The sequence below is a fragment of the Schistocerca americana genome, chromosome 1 (genome assembly GCF_021461395.2).
Source record: "Schistocerca americana isolate TAMUIC-IGC-003095 chromosome 1, iqSchAmer2.1, whole genome shotgun sequence".
NCBI classification, from domain to species: Eukaryota; Metazoa; Arthropoda; class Insecta; order Orthoptera; family Acrididae; genus Schistocerca; species Schistocerca americana.
Genome location: NC_060119.1, coordinates 1,166,308,396 through 1,166,328,781, shown reverse-complemented (window position 1 = coordinate 1,166,328,781; position 20,386 = coordinate 1,166,308,396). Strand labels below are relative to the sequence as shown.

The 20,386-nt window shown below is 46.8% G+C and overlaps 1 non-coding gene across 1 annotated transcript; it reads right to left on the bottom strand.

The window, feature by feature from the left end:
* Positions 1-681: 681 nt before the first annotated feature.
* Positions 682-756, bottom strand: Trnat-cgu. The gene has a single exon. It is a non-coding gene; the product is annotated as a tRNA-Thr (tRNA).
* Positions 757-20,386: the final 19,630 nt, after the last annotated feature.

The following is a 20,386-nucleotide window of genomic DNA, read 5'->3' as shown; positions in this document are numbered from 1 at the left end:
CTCTGTGGAACACAGTGGCTAAAGTTGAAACATGACCTGGTTAGAACAGCTGCGTGTACGTATATTGCACTGCGCAAGGTTTCCTTTCCTTTTAGCTTGTTTGCTGCTGCGCTGTGTTTTTATATTCATCACTTTCGAACCGTACCGAGTTTCCGTTGCCATAGGTAACCCATAAAACTTTATGAGGGCCAGCTTTACGTTACAGTCAAGCCTCGCATATCAGGTTCAGTTTAGGTAAAGTTTCGTTCAGATTTTATTTCTTGTGCAGACTGTCTCATTCTCCCACTGCAGTGTTTCATTCTCGTGTGTATTATTTAATTTTTAGAATTTCATTTATTCAGTTTGCTTACGCAAATTCACAGGGCATTTTAAGGAAAAGGTTTTGGTTATTTATTCTTTAAAAATTAGTTTGGTAATATCTTGTAGCGTTTTTATTCTGTTGGCTTTGAGTGTTGGAACTGCAGGTCTTTTACTGCGACGCCACGCCCCGTAGCACTGTTCACTGAACTGCACAATACTGAGCACCACAGGATAATTTATTTAATGTACAGTTTTAGGTCTTGCGATTATTTTGGTAAACGTTAATTCAAATACAGTTTCAGATATGAAATGATGATTAAATGGACACCCTAGCTGCAAACAGGCGTTGATGTACTTCATTGGGGACGTATTGAAAATGTGTGTCCCGACCGGGACTCGAACCCGGGATCTCCTGCTTACGTGGCAGACGCTCTATCCATCTGAGCCACCGCGGGCACAGAGGATAGTGCGTCTGCAGGGACTTATCCCTTGCACGCTCCCCGTGAGATCCACATCCCCAACATGTCCACACCACTACATTCGTGCGCCTAATAGATGTTTGCCCATAATACTCTTTACTCGTTGCAGATTAATCTACCAAGTCCCGTACGAGTTCGGGCGTAGCGTGTGCGTTCGCACAAGAAGGTCAATGGCCGGGAAGCCATATTTTAGCTATGTATGACGGTAGTATCTGTTCCCGAAAGAACAGTTACCGTGGATGACCATGCAGCTTTGCTAGAAATGAAATGATGATTAAATGGACACCCTAGCTGCAAACAGGCGTTAATGTGCTTCATCGGGGACGTGTTGAAAATGTGTGCCCCGACCGGGACTCGAACCCGGGATCTCCTGCTTACATTTTCAACACGTCCCCAATGAAGTACATCAACGCCTGTTTGCAGCTAAGGTGTCCATTTAATCATCATTTCATTTCTAGCAAAGCTGCATGGTCATCCACGGTAACTGTTCTTTCGGGAACAGATACTACCGTCATACACAGTTTCAGATAGTTTTGGCGACGCATTTTATCAGACAGCGTGTTCGTAATTACACCACTTGCAATGTTTTAGGATTACAACAGACACACAAATGAAGTTAAAGATAAGAAACCAGTTCAGTCTTGCGCAGTTGGTCCCATCGGATTAGGGAAGGACGGAGTAGGAAATCGGCCGTGCCCTTTCAAAGGAACCATCTCGTCATTTGCCTGACGTGATTTAATGAAATCACGGAAAACCTAAATGAAGATGGCCGGGCGTGGGTTTGAACCGTCGTTGTCCCGAATGGCGAGTCCAGTGTGGTAACCACTGCGCCAACTCGCTCGGTAGACTAGCACAATTATAGTTCACAATATTCTACTCACAACTACTATTTACTCTTATACAGAAAAGTTACACCCCAGCAAAGAAGCTGTTCTGTCTTGTAAAAGCCACAGATAGCCGTCTGCTGAACGCACTACCCAATCCAACGACTAACCAATATGGAGGCGTGTGAGATATTGCTGTTACTGCCTGTGTTCTAAGCAGCAATGGCCAGCGAAGACGCTCTCTTGCGCGCCAATCGTACAGAGCAAACGTTCTTGTTCTGTACCTTTCGGGCGAAGCAGGCGGGCTCTTACCATGTGCCTCCGACCTTGCTCTCTCCGACCGGCCACCAGCTAAATCGATCGTGAACCACCTTTCTCTCCCATTTCGATTCCCATATTTTCGTGACAGACAGGCATGCTCCTCTACAGTCCGGCCTGGCAGAGCCCTCATGCAAAACGTACAGTCAGAATATAATCAAAGTTTATTTACTTCTGTCTTTCGTTTCAAACCACCTCTCTTTCCCCCCCCCCCCCCCCCCCCTACCCTTTCTTCTCCATCTAGTACTCTTCATACAGTCTGCCTGTACACCAGGCGTGCAATCTGTACATCAGTCTACATAAAGGTCGTTAGCGTCGTTTTGACTTACGAGACAGGGTTAAAATTGTCACTACACCTATACCAATAATAAATGTCCTGTAGTCTGGATGATTGACTCATTTGGCCTTGTAACATTAACCAAAACGGCCTTGCTGTTGTGGTACTGCGAACGGCTGAAAGCAAGAGGAAACTACAGCCGTAATTTTTCCCGAGGGCATGCAGCTTTAAATGATGATGGCGTCCTCTTGGGTAAAATATTCCGGAGATAAAATAGTCCCCCATTCGGATCTCCGGGCGGGGACTACTCAAGAGGACGTCATGATCAGGAGAAAAGAAGGGATCGGTTGGTAGGACATGTCCTGAGGCATCAAGGGATCACAAATTTAGCATTGGAGGGCAGCGTGGAGGGTAAAAATCGTAGAGGGAGACCAAGAGATGAATACACTAAGCAGATTCAGAAGGATGTAGATTGCAGTACGTACTGGGAGATGAAGGAGCTTGCACAGGATAGAGTGGCATGGAGAGCTGCATCAAACCAGTCTCAGGACTGAAGACCACAACAACAACAACAACTATCTAACCCTCTTTCAGAAAGATTCCGAGGTCCCATCACTGGACTGTGAAATGTACACTCCTAACTGATCATATACCACCTGCAGCAGGAGCCTTACATCTTCCACAGATAGTCTCCACCAAAATCAAAACAGTACAACAGTCAACAGCAAAAATATTGCACAAAAAGGTTCAAACTTTGTTTCCACAGAAACAAATACAGGTTGGACAAAATGTAACTGTCCATGAAAATACGAGGGACGTTCAATAAGTAATGGGACAATTTTTCTTTCTCAGGCAATTCTCTGTTGCAAAAATACAGAATATGTTGTGGAACATCGTAGAACATTCCTGTTTCAGCCTCTATAGTTTACCGAGTGAGATGGCGTAGTGGTTAGCATACTGGAATCGCATTCGGGAGGACGACCGAGCAAACCCGCACCCAGCCATCCTGATTTATGTTTTCCGTGACTTTCATAAATCGCTTAAAAAAAATGGTTCAAATGGCTCTGAGCACTATGCGACTTAACTTCTGAGGTCACCAGTCGCCTAGAACTTAGAATTAATTAAACCTAACTAACCTAAGGACATCACACACATCCATGCCCGAGGCAGGATTCGAACCTGCGACCATAGCGGTCGCTCGGCTCCAGACTGTAGCGCCTAGAACCGCACGGCCACTCCGGCTGGCCAAATCGCTTCAGGCAAATGCCAAGATGGTTCCTTTGAAAGGGCACGGCCGACTTCCTTCCCCATCCTTCCTAATCCAACGGGACGATGATCTCGCTGTTTGGTCCCCTCCCCGAAACCAACCAATCACGAAGATCTGATAGGTGGCGGTGCTATGCGCAGCCTTCAGTATAGCATAAGTAATAATGAAGGTGCGTTCCAAACTGAGATCTAGCATTGAGTTTCTTTTGACGGATACCAGAGCATTGCAGATACTCACTCAGAGGCTCTTGAAGAATGTCAGTGCAGACCTGGCACTGAACAAATGCACGGTGAGTCATTGGGCGAAGCGTCTGTCGTCGTCGAAGCAGTGCCGCGGAAACCTGTCGATCTCCCGCGTGTCGGTCGGCTGCGCACAGCTGTGACTCCTGCAAATTGGAACGTGCTTACTGAACGCCCCGCGTGTATCGGGTGGTTATAGTTAAACTTTCCTTATTTAATACGTTTTAACACGGAAACTAATTACCATGCGAGTACCAAACTTGATAGCATTAATTCAAAAACATGGGGATGAGAAAGAATGCAGAATCAGTTAAACTGAAACACTTACAATGTATTGTTAAGGTACATCCTACCATTACACGCTGGTACCATTGCTGCTACAAAAGTGGCTCAATACGGTGCCCACCGGTATCCAGAAGATGCTGAAAACGCAGGATTGCATTCTGCACAGCAGAGCGAAAAATGTCCTTAGGTATGCTGGCTACCTCCCTTGCGCTTCAGATCAGCACATGTGACAATGTTCCCCTGGTAAACCCTGTCCTTCAGCTAGCCTCACATCCAAAAATTACAGGGAGTGAGATCAGGTGATCATGCCGGCCAAGCATTTGAAAACGTTCGGCTGATAATTCGATCGCTTCCAAATGTGTTTCGGACAACCAAGTGAACTTCACGAGCGATGTGCGGTGGAGCCCCATCTTGCATGAAAACTGTTGAGTTCAATGCGTCTCTCTCCTGTAGGGCGGGTATGACGTGCTGGCGAAGCATATCGCAGTAACACTGGCCAGTCGTACTGCACGTCTTTGCTCCCTGAGCGCCAACCTGTTCAAAAAATGGTTCTAATGGCTGAGCACTATGCGACTTAACTTCTAAGGTCATCAGTCGCCTAGAACTTAGAAGTAATTAAACCTAACTGACCTAAGGACATCACACACATCCATGCCCGAGGCAGGATTCGAACCTGCGACCGTGGCGTCGCTCGGCTCCAGACTGCAGCGCCTAGAACCGCACGGCCACTCCGGCCGGCTGTTCAAAAAAGAATGGACCAGTCATGAACGTAGCCGCGAAGCCACACCATACGATGACGGGTTCACCATACACACGAACTTCAGGCACAGTAACTAGAAGTGAAGATCCCCACACTCGACAATTCTGTTTGTCCACTTCAGCGACCAGAGAGTCCACCCCCGGTAGCTGAGAGGTAGCGCGACAGAATATTAATCCTAAGGGCCTGGATTCGATTCCCGGCTGGGTCGGAGATTTTCTCCGCTCAGGGACTGGGTGTTGTGTTGTCCTAAACATCATCATTTTATCCCCATCGACGCGCAAGTCGCCGAAGTGGCGTCAATTTGAAAGACTTGCACTCGGCGAACGGTCTACCCGACGGGAGTCCCTAGTCACACGACATTTCAACCGCCAGAGAAAAATGAGCTTCGTCTGTCCGTAGGTTGGTCCCGGGCAGCCCTCGAAAACCTCAGTACTTGCGAGAAAGTGGAGAGCAAAGTCAACAAGTCGTTGTGCGTCCAGTGGTGCAGGCCGCTGTACGATATGTGTCTCGTACGGATACCATCTGAGAATGGTTCGAGACACCTTGTGCACAGTGGACCACGAGATGTTCAACTAGCACGCGCACTGCCTGACGAACGGGAATTGCGCGCAGCGTTGTCTGATACAGCAACAGTGATTTCATAAACCGCCTGTAGTGCAACTGGTGGTCGGCCTCTTACTGGAGCGACGCCTAGCTCTCCAGTTGATTCGAACTTCTTCATCATGCTCTGCTCAGCAGGTGGAGAGAGAGGACCTGTTCGTAACCCTTTCAGCCGGCGGTATTCTCGAAGTACAGCTGCAGCATTGCTCTTGTTTTGATAACATACGGTTCAAATGGCTCTGAGCACTATGGGACTTAACTTCTGAGGTCATCAGTCCCCTAGAACGTAGAACTACTTAAACCTAACTAACCTAATGACATCACACATATCGATGCCCGAGGCAGGATTCGAACCTGCGACCGTAGCGGTCACGCGGTTCCAGACTGTAGCGCCTAGAACCGCTCGACCTCTCCGGCCTGCCGGACTTTGATAACAGAGCTTCACCAGTAATGTTCTGCTCATTTTGTCCAAGCTCATTTGCACACGTCAACAAGTACACTGCGACTGGTCATGTGTGTGATCACCATGACTGATCACGACACCTGGTGGCCATACTTGGAACTGGACGGTGGCGCCGTGATGCATGGAAATCATCCATCCTATACTCGGGACATTAATGCTACCAAGTTTGGTACTCGTACGGCAATTACTTCTCGTGTTATAACGTTTTAAATAAGGAAAGTTTAATTATAACAACCCGGTATGTTTACCAGTAAAAGATGTAAAGTAAAGTAACCAAGAAATTTAGCTCGATTCCCAAAACAGATGTCGTAAAGCACGAGTGGCGATCAAACTTTCCTGCGGGTGGACGAATGGTTTACTTCAGTTACGGACTCTGAGTACGGAGATAGAGACGTTTCCGCCCCGTAGCGCCGCAAGCAGGCTGGCCGGAGAGATATCGCGCAGCCGCTTCTGGCGCCGACGTGCGCCGGGCCTGCACGGCCTCCTCGGCCGACCCACTTCGCGCCTCCCGCGAGAGCCGTCCCAAGTTACGGGCCGAACCGTAAATCGGAACGCCGCGCCGAGGCCCTCCTGGGTGGTGCTCAGTGCGGCGCGGTCTGCTCCTGCTGCTGCTGCGGGCTGTGATTTGCGGGCTGCGAGGTCCCTGCCGAGTGGTTGCGGCGCTCCGGCCGCAGCCCGTGCTCTGGAAGCACAACTTCCGGCAAGCCGGGCGCGCAGCGGGGAATCCGCCTCCACTGTCGGGCTCGCTAGCGAGCATTCGGAGCACGATATGAGACTCTTTCGACCCCTCCACTCCTTCCTCACTCCTTCCTCCCCCGTCTATGCAGGTCCATGACACCACAGGATGCAAATTACAGCGTTCTTTTGAGGTGTTGCCTCACAACCATTCGGGACTGCGACGAGGCTCTTGAACAAACCTGTGGGTCATCACTTAACATTTCCGGGCTGGGATGCCGTGGTCCGTACATAAGACTCTCCCCTGACGTTTCGCCTTCGACTGCGGAAGGCATCCAGAGGGCGCTGGATGGCCTATATATACGGCACTCTCGTTGCAGTTCGCCGATTGTCCTCGGAGGATGCCTTCGGCAGTCGAAGGCGAAACGACAGGGGAGAGTCTTATGTACGGACCACGGCATCCCAGCCCGGAAATGTTTAGTGATGACAACACCTGCCGTGAAAGCCTCCATTCTAAGACCTGAGGGTGCCTTACGGGGTGACAATTATTGAACTGTATGATACAAAATCGTCATAACTTCTGAACGGTTTTCGTCTGGACGTTCAAACTGCACATTTGGCCGCGGGACATGACGGGAATTACACTCATGTTCATAAATTAAGGATAATGCTGAAACATCGTGAAACAACGCTCTGGTGGGCGGTTTGCGGGTTTAAATCACCTTTGGGTATGGCCATGCGGTGTATTTGACCTCTGGTCGTCGCACGGTGGCGCTGGCAGCAGTCCACATACGCAGAGGTGTGTTGGTGCATGTCAGAGTACGGCGCAGCGAGTAAGTGTGCAGACGTTTTCAGGCGTGCTAATGGTGACTGTACGTTGATGACGCTATGAGGGGTAGAATACTAGGGCGACTGGGCGCTAGTCAAACACAGCAGGTCGTAGCATGGGTCCTCCGTGTGCCTCAAAGTGTGATCTCAAGATTAGGGCAACGATTCCAGCAGACAGAAAACCTGTCCAGGCGCTATAGTACAGGACGTCCACAAACACCACAAGAAGAGCGATAGCTCACCATCAGTGCCCGCAGACGGCCGCGGAGTACTGCAGTAGCATTACTCGGGACCTTAGCTCAGGCAATGGAACAGTTGTCTCTAGGCACATAGTCTACAGACGACTGGACAGACATGGTTTATTCGCCCGGAGACCTGCAAGGTTCATTCTACTGACCCCTGGCCACAGGAGAGTCCTTAAAGCCTGGTTTCAATAACACAGTACACGGTCATTGGAACAGTGGTCCCAGGTTATGTTTACAGACGAGTCCAGGTATAGTCTGAACAGTGATTCTCGCCGGGTTTTCATCTGGCGTGAACCAGGAACCAAAGACCAACCATTTTCCTTGAAAGGGACCTGTATGGAGGTCGTGGTTTGATGGTGTGGGGTGGCATTATGATAGGTGCACGTACACCCCTGCATGTCTTTGACAGAGGAACTGTAACAGGTCAGCTGTATCGGGACGTCATTTTGCACCAGTATGTCCACCTTTTCAGGGGTGCAGTGGGTCCCTCTTTCCTCCTAATGGATGATAACGCTCGGCCCCACCGAGCTGCCATCGTGGAGGAGTACCTTGAAACAGAAGATATCACGTGAATGGAGTGGCCTGCCTGTTCTCCAGACCTAAACCCCATCTAGCACGTCTGGGATGCTCTCGATCGACGTATCACTGCACGTCTTCAAACCCTTGGGACACCTCAGGAGCTCCGACAGGCACTGGTGCCAGAATGGGAGGCTATAGCCCAGCAGCTGCTCGACCACCTGATCCAGAGTATGCCAACCGTTGTGCGGCCTGTGTACGTGTGCATGGTGATCATATCCCATACTGATGTCGGGGCACACGCGCAGGAAACAGTGGCGTTTTGCAGCACATGTGTTTCAAGACGATTTCTCAACTTATCACCAATACCGTGGACTTATGGATCTGTGTCGTGTGTATTCCCTATGTGCCTATGACATGAGAACCAGTTTTGTGTAGTGCCACGTTGTGTGGCACCAGATTCTGCAATTATCCTTAATTTATGTGCATGAGTGTAGTATGTTCTGTATGGTTTGGTTTAGCGACGGAGCCAATTTTCATTTGGATGGGTTCGTCGATAAGCAAAACTGACGCATTTGGGGGACTGAGAATCAGCATTTCGCGATCGAGAAGTCTCTTCACCCTCAACGAGTGACTTCGTGGTGTGCAGTGCCCGGTCACAGAATAATCGGTGCCATATTCCTTGATGGCACGGTGACTACAGTACGGTACATGGTTTTGGAAGAGGATTTAATTCCCATTATTCAAAGTGACCCTGATTTCGACAAGATGTGGTTCATGCAAGACTGAGCTCGACCCCGTCGAACCAGGAGAGTGTTTGCTGCCGTGGAGGAGCACTTTGGGACCGCATTCTGGCTCTGGGGTACCCAACTGCATCGATTGGCCGCCATATTCTCCGGATCTGGACACATACAACTCCTTTTTGTGGGGGTACACCAACAGCTCCCAAGCCACTGCTGAGATGAAAACAGCCATTCAGGAGGACATCGACAGACTCCATGTTCCGACACTTCAGCGCGTCATGTAGAATTTCGCTACACGTCTGTGCCACATCATCGCCAAGAATGGCAGGCATATCGAAAGTGTCATAATCTAAATCTGAATACCTGTAGCGACGTTTACACGTTGAGCAAAGTGTGTGCACGCCGTAGTTTGTAGCTAATTTACTTTTTTTCATGTAGTTCGATAATTATCACGCTGCATAAAGTGCACTTTCTGTGCTGTGGGGCGGTAGGTATGACTGGAAATGAATACAGTTTGTACGCCGCGATCGCAATGTAGACACTTTTATTGTTCCCGTATGACCAGTTTCAACAGTCTTAAGCTGCCATCATCTGATACTCCTGCATTTTATCAACTGGATTTTTATCAAGACAGACGGCCGGGATGGCCCAGCGGTTCTAGGCGCTACAGTCTGGAACCGCGTGACCACTACGGTCGCAGGTTCGAATCCTGCCTCGGGCATGGATGTGTGTGATGTACTTAGGTTAGTTAGGTTTAAGTAGTTCTACGTTCTAGGGGAATGATGACCTCAGATGTTAAGTCCCATAGTGCTCAGAGCCATTTGAACCATTTTATCAAGACACGTATATGTGGTGAGTGCCTTTTATGCTTTGACTTCATGTAATGTAGCAAGGCAGATTCCTAACAAGTTCCATAAGATCAGATGATGGCAGTACAAGACCGCTGAAACCGGTCATCTTGGAACAGTGAAAAATGTCTACACTGCGATCGCGGCTTATGAAGTACGTTCATTTGTAAAGGTGTCTATGAATTCCTCATCTCACTCGCTAGGGTATGGGGCATACACTGGCAGAAGAGAAGCAAGTGAGGTAACACGTTAACAAAATAATAGGGGACTCCATCGGAAATGAGTGAGAGTCTGGGACACTTTAGGATCGACGTCACATACTTCTGGCCAACAAAGCTTTGGCTCCATCCTCATTGTCTGGAAGTGCGGACAGCGGTAGTAGTGACGGGCCACTTATGTTGTGAAACTCTATAGTATTAGGGACACCTTTGCGATCCTCACGAGGCAGACTGTGATACTGAATGGCGAAAGATGTCTGTAAACTACCTCAACCTCACGTTTGCCCATTGTGAGCAATGGGCATGCACCGACAAAAAGAGAGCGACAAGGACATTTAAACATTGGAGACTCGTAAAATCAGAGAGTAATATCACCAACATGAATGTTCTACACTGAAGGGTCAAAGAAACTGGTATAGGCATGCGTATTCAAATACAGAGATATGTAAACAGGCAGAATACAGATCTGCGGTCGGCAACGCCTATGTAAGACAACACGTGTCTCGCGCAGTTTTTAGATCGGATACTGCTGATATAATAGCAGGTTATCACTATTTCAGTTTTATGAACGTGGTGTTGTAGTTAACGTTCAAATGCCTCTGAGCATTAACGGATTTAACATCTGAGGTCTACAGTGTCCTAGAACTTAAGACCACTTAGACCCAACGAACCTAAGGACATCCATACCCGAGGCAGGATTCTAACCTGAGACCGTAGTGATCGTGCGGTTCCAGACCTAAGTGCCTAGAACCACCCGGCCACACCGGCCGGCCTAACGTTCGAGCGATGTGACACATCTTCTCCGAGGTAACTAAGTAATGGGGATTTTCCGGTACGGCCATTTTACGAGTGTACCGTGGATGTCAGGAATCCGATAAAAATCACATCTCCAATATCGCTCTGCCCGGAAAAATACCCTGCAAGAAGGGGAGAAACGACAACTGAAAAGAATCGTTCAACGTAACAGAAGTGCAACCCTTCCGTAAATTGCTTCAGATTTCAATGCTGGGTCATCTGCAAGTGTCAGCGTGCGAACCGTTCAACGAAACATCATCGGTATCGGCTTTCCGAGCCGAAGGCCCATTCTTATACCCTTGATGACTGCACGACACAAAGCTTTACGCCTCGCCTTGGCCCGTCAACATCGACTTTGGACTGTTGGTGACTGGAAACATGTTGCCAGGTCGGAAGAGTCTCGTTGCAAATTGTATCGAGCGGATGGACGTGCACTGGTGTGGAGACAACCTCTTGAATCCAAATTGGGCCAAATGGCTCTGAGCACTCTGGGACTTAAGATCTGAGGTCATCAGTCCCCTAGACTTAGAACTATATAAACCTAACTAACCTAAGGACATCACACACATCCATGCCCGAGGCAGGATTCGAACCTGGGACCGTAGCAGCAGCAGCGCGGTACCGGACTGAAGCGTCTAGAACCGCTCTGCCACAACGGCCGCCTCTTCAATGACCTAAACATTATTGAGCATATCTGGCAAGCCTTGCAACGTGCTGTTCAGAAGAGATCTCCATCCCCTCATACTTTTACGGCCCTGCAGGATAGTAATTCGCTCCAGCACTACTTTAGACATTAGTCGAGTCCATGCCACGTCATGTTGCGGCACTTCTGCGGGCTCGCGGGGGCCATACACGACATTATGCAGGTGTACCGGTTTCTTTGCTGTGCAGTATATACACTACTGGCCATTAAAATTGCTACACCACGAAGATGACGTGCTACCGACGCGAAATTTAACCGACATGCTGTGATATGCAAATGATTAGCTTTCCAGAGCATTCACAGAAGGTTGGCGCCGGTGGCGACACATACAACGTGCTGACATGAGGAAAGTTCACAACCGATTTGTCATACACAAACAGCAGTTGACCGGCGTTGCCTGGTGAAACGTTGTTGTGATGCCTCGTGTAAGGAGGAGAAATGCGTCCATCACGTTTCCGACTTTGATAAAGGTCGGATTGTAGCCTATCGCGATTGCGGTTTATCGTATCGCGACATTGCTGCTCGCGTTGGTCGAGATACAATGACTGTTAGCAGAATATGGAATCGGTGGGTTCAGGAGGGTAATACGGAACGCCGTGCTGGATCCCAACGGCCTCATATCACTAGCAGTCGAGATGACAGGCATCTTATCCGCATGGCTGTAACAGATCGAGCAGCCACGTCTCGATCCCTGAGTCAACACATGGGGACGTTTGCAAGGCAACAATGATCTGCACGAACAGACCGACGACGTTTGCAGCAGCATGGACTATCAGCTCGGAGACCATGGCTGCGGTTACCCTTGACGCTGCATCACCGAAGGGAGCGCCTGTGATGGTGTACTCGACGACGAATGGCAAAACGTCGTGTTTTCGGATGAATCAGGTTCTGTTTACAGCATCATGATGGTCGCATCCGTGTCTGGCGACATCGCGGCGAACGCACATTGGAAGCGTGTATTCGTCATCGCCATACTGGCGTATCACTCGGCGTGATGGTATGGGGTGCCGTTGGTTACACGTGTCGGTCACCTCTGTTCGCATTAACGGCACTTTGAACAGTGGATGTTACATTTCAGATGTGTTACGACTCGTGGCTCTACCCTCCATTCGATCCCTGCGAAACCCTACATTTCAGCAGGATAATGCACGACCGCATGTTGCAGTTCCTGTACGGGCCTTTCTGGATAGATAAAATATTCGACTGCTGGCCTGGGCAGCACATTCTCCAGATCTCTCACCAATTGAAAACGTCTAGTCAGTGGCGGCCGAGCAACTGGCTCGTCACAATACGCCAGTCACTACTCTTGATGAACTGTGGTATCGTGCTGAAGTTGCATGGGCAGCTGTACCTGTAGACGTCATCCAAACTCTGTTTGACTCAATGCCCAGGCGTATCAAGGCCGTTATTACGGCCAGAGGTGGTTGTTGTGGGTACTGATTTCTCAGGATCTATGCACCCAATTTGCGTGAAAATGTAATCATATGTTAGTTTATAATACATTTGGCCAATGAATACCCGTTTATGATGTGCATTTCTCCTTGGTGTAGCAATTTTAAGGGCCAGTAGTGTAATAAGCAATGTATTGTCGGACACTTTTCATCGTACTCTTGTTACCAAAAAATAATCGAACAATTCGAGTCGCCAGTCTCAGAAGCAAGTAGATAACAAGTGGCGGCGATGAATGGCGCCGTCGTGGACGTATCTGCTGTGCAGCGAGCGATCTCGCTGCGTACTCCCTCCCACGACCTCCCCGCCAGCCGCAAACTCACCCCCCCCCCCCCCTTTCTCCGCATTCTCACGCACCGCCAGACAGCGATCAGCGAACTCCAATTTGCATGTAAATGGAGCGCACCTGGCCCGCTGTAGCGTTTATTTCTCTCTCTGGAGTGCTTTACTTGCGCAATTTCCGGCCGCTCCGACGGAAGCGCTGGCTCCGCTCCTCTGCTGCCTGCCCGCAGGCCTGCCAATTGCCGCCTTCCGCCGACAGAGCGCCGTCCGTCGTGTAATGGAAAGAAATCTGTGCCTCGGTTGATGAACGACGTAGTTTGTGGCTGCGTCCTCCCTCCGTAACTTCCATCGCGGGACTGGAGCACTTCGGCACCCTCGTCTCTGCTCCCTGCGACGCTCGCGTCCCCATCTGCGACCCCACTGCTGGCCATCTTTCTTTGTTTTGCAAGCTGCATTCGTCACAATATCCCGATATACTGTTCCCAAGCAACCAATCCGTTACTTAAGCTGCCTATACAGGGTGAAAAGTATTTAAACCGAAAACTCTGGGAGGTTGTAGGGGACATCAAAACAAATATTTTTCCCTAATGTCATTTTTTCCTATGAGGATTATTTAAACCGGTGGAGGCCGTATTCCGCTCTTCAGTTGTTAGAGGGCGTATTACGCTATTCAGTTGTAGGCAACTGCTGTCCACCAGTGTAGTAGTGCATTGTCTCTGTTTGCGAATGGTGCGATACACCTGGAGTGAGTACACTGATATGGTTGGTGCGTACTACGTAGCGCACCACAACGGACGAGCTCCACAGCGGGTTTATCAACAACAATATCCTAATCGCCGTATCCCACATCATACGACCTTTGCTGCTGTGTACCAACGTCTGCATGAGACTGGGTCATTTTGCAGATTACCTGGACAGGGACGCCGTCGCACGGTAAGAACGCTGCAAGTTGAGGAAGCTGTCTTGCAGCATGGGGAGCGGCATCCTTCAATCAGCACTCGTGCAATCGCACGTAACATGGGGACGAATCAGACGAATGTAGGAACAGTCCTTCGAGAGCAATTGTTACGTTCATTTCACTTACAACGTGTCCACAACATGGAACCAGTTGATTATCCACCCAGAGCACAGTTTTCGCAGTGGAATCTGGAACAGTGTGAAATGCATACATTTCCATCCTCTGTGTTGTTTACCGATGAAGCAACGTTCGGGGGTGATGGAGTCTTCAACATGCACAATTCGCATGTTTGGAGTGAGGATAGCCCATATGCCGCAGTTACTAGCGCTCGTCAAGTGCAGTTCTTCGTTAATGTGTGGGTCGGTGTTGTTGGAGACTGTTTTATTGGGCCGTATATGCTACCTAGTTGTTGTCTCTTGGTCATAAAAAATTGAAAAGTGTTTGTTGGTTTAGTTAATTTTCCGCCAGAGAAATCTTCCTCTAGCGGTTTAAATACTCCTCTTAGGAAAAAATGACTTCAGAGAGAAATATTTGTTTTCATGTCTCCTACAACCTCCCAGAGTTTGTCGGTTTAAATACTTTTCACCATGTATTTAAAACCTGTCTTCTGCGTACGGGAGGCATAGTGACATAGAGCTAATACTAACCATTATACCATTGTACACAGTGTAAGTTGCAATATTTTTGGTTTACTTATTCTCGGATTGAAGACAACTGTGTAAGTTGAAATGACATGTTTAATGTCGGAATATTAGCACAAAAATACACGCTTTTACATAGTTTTCAATGTGACAAAAAAAAAAAAAAAAAAGAAACAGTTGTCAGGATAACGCTCTCGTCAACATCAAAAAGTGACTAATCCTAAACACAACAATTTTAAATATTAACTCCCAGAAGATTAAATTTTCCTAAACACAACAATATTTATAGTTTAACTAAAAGTTTCTTACAGGCTGCAAATGGGAAAATTCATTGAAATAAGCGACTTTAACAGTGGGAAGATTATTATTACGCAGAGCCTATGCACGAGTATCTCGAAAACGGCGAAGTTGGTCGAATGTACACGTGCTACTGTCGTGAGCATCAACGGAAAGAGGTAGAAGGATAGTGCAACTACCACTAGGCACTATATGCTTGGACGTCCTCGACTTTTCTCAGAACGTGGTGTTCGGTGGCTTCTCTGCTCTGTAAAGTAGGGAGATGGTGATCTGCGGCATCTCTGCCGAAAGAGCACAGTGCTCGTGCATGCACAAGTGTTTCGGAGCACACCATTCATTTTACATTGCTGAACATGTGGCTTCGGAGCAGAGCATACCTAAGTGTTCACATGTTAGCCCAACGACATCGTCAATTACGATTGCAGTGTGCACGGGACCTTCGGGATTCGACCATCGATCAATGGGTTAATTACATTTCTGCTACTCTATGTCGCTGGTCGTTTCCGCTGAAACTTCTTTATTTAAATGAGTGTGTCTCTACTTAAATTGCAGAATGACTGAGAAGATGAAACTTCTACGTTATTTGATTCTGAAACAGCTGAGGAAAACTGAACGTACTGAGCCTACTTTCTCACTAATTTTTCTCATCATGTCAACACTGCCCACAATACTCTAGCGCACCGCAGTCTGACAGCTCAAAAAAAAAAAAAAAAAAAAAAAAAAAAAAATTACACCCTGACTTCAAATGATTAATTCAAAAGAATGGTTCTGACTAAAAAGAAATCTTAGCAATTACCTATACATTTCATTAAGCACTTACCTCACAAAAATCTTCATTACGCGAACTACTGCAATACAGCGAGCGTCAATAGTGCCAGCTAAATAAAAGATTCTAACTACTAAAGCCACTAACTACTAATAGGCATGTGGTTAGCAAAGGAAAGATTTTGTTGCAAGCCAAATAATGTATTTTTTACGTTGATAATATTACATCCATTTCAAACACGAATATAATTCGTCATTGACGTCTAGTACAAAGGTATATAAACATGAATAATATTCAATCTCCAAGTCGAACATGTACAGTTCGTTAGCCTACGCTAAAACTTCAGACCTCTACCCTCCATTAATGCTAACTTCTCACGTCTAACATCCATCACTGCTGGCTGTTCACCTCCAACTGCCCAACAGTACTTCGGTCACTGCTGGCAACTAACTTCCAACTGGCCAACACTACTAGCGATTAACTTTCAACAACGAGTCCAACCAGCCACAGAGTCTCTTACAAAGAAAGCGCAGTCAGAGGTCCAATGCAAAGCGCTACACAGCGCTGCCAACACAGAAGCAGCCCACGTACACCGCAAACATCATTCAGGTGAACAGCGGCTAGAAACATGTAGCGTGCGACAGACACAGGCTGGTGGGAGCAATAGTATGCTATTGGAGACATTCTGCTGCGCTTATGGGATTTGTGGTAGTAATCGCAGAGACGCTGACAGCTACGAACCACCTGCATCCCTCGCGCCTGAAGTCTTCCACCACGGCGATGTCATCTTTCAGTAGTATAATCGTCCCTATCTTGGAGCCACAACCGTGCTACGGTATTTTGAGGAGCGCTATAGTGAACTCACACCGATATCTCAGCGACCGAATACGCCTGACATAAGTTCTATGTAACCCATCTGTGTCGCTATTCGGCACCATCACCGCTTACGTAGATCAGCGGCCCGTTATTTCCACAAATGACAAGACCTGTGCGTAGACGTCTAATACCACATTCCTGCGCAAACCTGCCAACAAACTGTGGGATCCCTGATACACAAAATCAGTGAGGTATTTCGTTCCAAAGATGGGCAAGAAACTATTAAGCAGGCGATCATGTTTTCGCTCGTCAGTGTATTAAACTACCGAAGTCCCTCAACCATCCTGCATAAAGATGGACTGAGAGAGGTGTGTTAGTCGAGTGAAATCATTATGCTTCGCAAAAGAAAGTAAATAAAATAAAAAATAAACTTTGCAAAGCTTTGGTAGGGGAGGGAGGGGCTTGTTGTAACAGTTTTCATGAAAACTAATATATCTTGAGATCCGTTGATGAAATTGCTAATAAATAAAGATGAATGGATGCTGCAACTCTTCCTCTACCATGTCAAGTAAAAATAATACCGTAACTATTGGTCATTATTTTACAATCAATTATTTGCTAGAAGAAGTGCGGTGTTACAACTTACCTCGTGCTTGGGGCCAGTTGTAACGTCTGTCGGGGCACGTAGTAACGACAAACATTGTTTCATCAATGTTTCATATTCGAGAAGCATTAAACTGATATTTTTGGAGAAGTCGTTGAAATATTGCAAAGAATGAATTAACGTTAGTCTTATTGAACGACGTCGCTCGACTTAAAGACGTCGCTTCTTCTGTCCTTAAAGATAACTGTGGATTGCTGCGCATAAAAGTTTGGAGCCAGTCAGTACGAGCCATGTTATTTTGATGCCAAGAAGGAGGAATGTTTTTAATATTAAGCTGCACACCGCATTGGTAAGCTAGTTTCCTTACTTCTATAGGAAGTTGTCCAAAATATATTTCGGCGCGCTTTAGTAGGTAGGAAGCCATCTTACCCTCTTCTTCTGCAGAAAATACTTGTCTAGGCTTAACATAACCAACTCTTAAAGATTCAATATTCTTCTTTTTCTTTATGTATCTATAAAGGGAGACATGACATAATCCATTTTTTTTTCTACAACTTCAGCTGCCGCTAACTCGTAGACTGCTTGGCTTTGTGTTGCCCGTTCTGACTTTCTTTTATACACCCTCATTCTAGAAGTAAGAAAAAAAAAGTAAGTAGGTATCTACATCATAACGTGGTGCATGTTGTAACACGTTACAACAAGCCCCGGGATTTTGTTACAACTAACCCTCATGGTATGATTTTTAACATATATCAAGATAACTATTTAAATAATTTAGCAATCTGAAAAACTGTTACACATTATCAGAGATGGATGAATTTGAATGTAAATAAGATATAGATGGTTCAAATGACTCAGAGCACTATGGGACTTGACATCTGAGGTCATCAGTTCCCTAGAACTTAGAACTACTTAAACCTGACTAACCTAAGGACATCACACACATCCATGCCCGAGGCAGGATTCGAACGTGCGACCGTAGCAGTCGCGCGGTTCCAGGCTGAAGCGCCTAGAAACGCTCGGCCACACCAGCCGGCTAAGATATAGAAAGTTTGCTGTTAGTCGATAGTAATAACGCAAACCAAAATGTTACGACAGTACAATTTTATATTACCTGGCAAAAGTGAAGCGCGTGCTCACTTCCGCTCACTGCGCCGGCCGGCGGGACACCGGCTATGGCAACATGATGCGGCGCGGTTTATACGTCAAATCGAGTCAAAGAAATACGCTGATAAGGTTTAAGATCCTAGTGAAAAGAGCCTGTTACTACTTACCCCTGTTACAACAAGCCCCTCACTCCCCTACGATGATTTTACCAGGCTGATAGGAGCAAATATTTGGTAATGTTTAGAAGTTTTTCTAATCGAATTAACAGAATCTCTGGCTGCCACTTTAGAAATTACAGCAAACTTTCCAGTATCCGGGTGTGGACTAGATGGTTTGCGAATTTTCGAAGAAAACAAAAATTTTGAGGTATTCTGCTATAGTTGGAACGAATATTTTCGTTTATAATACATTATTGTGCATCTGCGTTATGCCTCACCGTTGGAAATCCCTAAAAATTTTTTCCGATGGTACCATCTCATCTTCAGTTAAATTCGGAGACCCTATCATCGCAAATTATTCCGCTGCCAAATTCTTGTCTGTACGTTTGCCTTGCCCTTTCTTTACCAGATGAAGATCGATACTTTACAACCGTTTCATGTGTTTAATACGTAAGTGACGCAGTGGGCTTTCAACTGTGACATGTAGCATGTTTTGTAATTAGAGTAAATGGCATTTTCCGGTAAAAAAAGCATGTGTATTTTGGATTAAGCGTGTTCTTCGGTTATCCGTTCACTCTGTGGCCCACATTATCCCGTATAATCAGAAAATCCTAGGAAGTTCTGGTCTTACGTTAAATCAGTAAGTGGCTCGAAACAGCATATCCAGACACTACGGGATGATGATGGCATTGAAACAGAGGATGACACGCGTAAAGCTGAAATACTAAACACCTTTTTCCAAAGCTGTTTCACAGAGGAAGACCGCACTGCAGTTCCTTCTCTAAATCCTCGCACAAACGAAAAAATGGCTGACATCGAAATAAGTGTCCAAGGAATAGAAAAGCAACTGGAATCACTCAATAGAGGAAAGTCCACTGGACCTGACGGGATACCAATTCGATTCTACACAGAGTACGCGAAAGAACTTGCCCCCCTTCTAACAGCCGTGTACCGCAAGTCTCTAGAGGAACGGAGGGTTCCAAATGATTGGAAAAGAGCACAGATAGTCCCAGTCTTCAAGAAGGGTCGTCGAGCAGATGCGCAAAACTATAGACCTATATCTCTTACGTCGATCTCTTGTAGAATTTTAGAACATGTTTTTTGCTCGCGTATCATGTCATTTCTGGAAACCCAGAATCTACTATGTAGGAATCAACATGGATTCCGGAAACAGCGATCGTGTGAGACCCAACTCGCCTTATTTGTTCATGAGACCCAGAAAATATTAGATACAGGCTCCCAGGTAGATGCTATTTTTCTTGACTTCCGGAAGGCGTTCGATACAGTTCCGCACTGTCGCCTGATAAACAAAGTAAGAGCCTACGGAATATCAGACCAGCTGTGTGGCTGGATTGAAGAGTTTTTAGCAAACAGAACACAGCATGTTGTTATCAATGGAGAGACGTCTACAGACGTTAAAGTAACCTCTGGCGTGCCACAGGGGAGTGTTATGGGACCATTGCTTTTCACAATATATATAAATGACTTAGTAGATAGTGTCGGAAGTTCCATGCGGCTTTTCGCGGATGATGCTGTAGTATACAGAGAAGTTGCTGCATTAGAAAATTGTAGCGAAATACAGGAAGATCTGCAGCGGATAGGCACTTGGTGCAGGGAGTGGCAACTGACCCTTAACATAGACAAATGTAATATATTGCGAATACATAGAAAGAAGGATCCTTTATTGTATGATTATATGATAGCGGAACAAACACTGGTAGCAGTTACTTCTGTAAAATATCTGGGAGTATGCGTACGGAACGATTTGAAGTGGAATGATCATATAAAACTAATTGTTGGTAAGGCGGGTACCAGGTTGAGATTCATTGGGAGAGTGCTTAGAAAATGTAGTCCATCAACAAAGGAGGTGGCTTACAAAACACTCGTTCGACCTATACTTGAGTGTTGCTCATCAGTGTGGGATC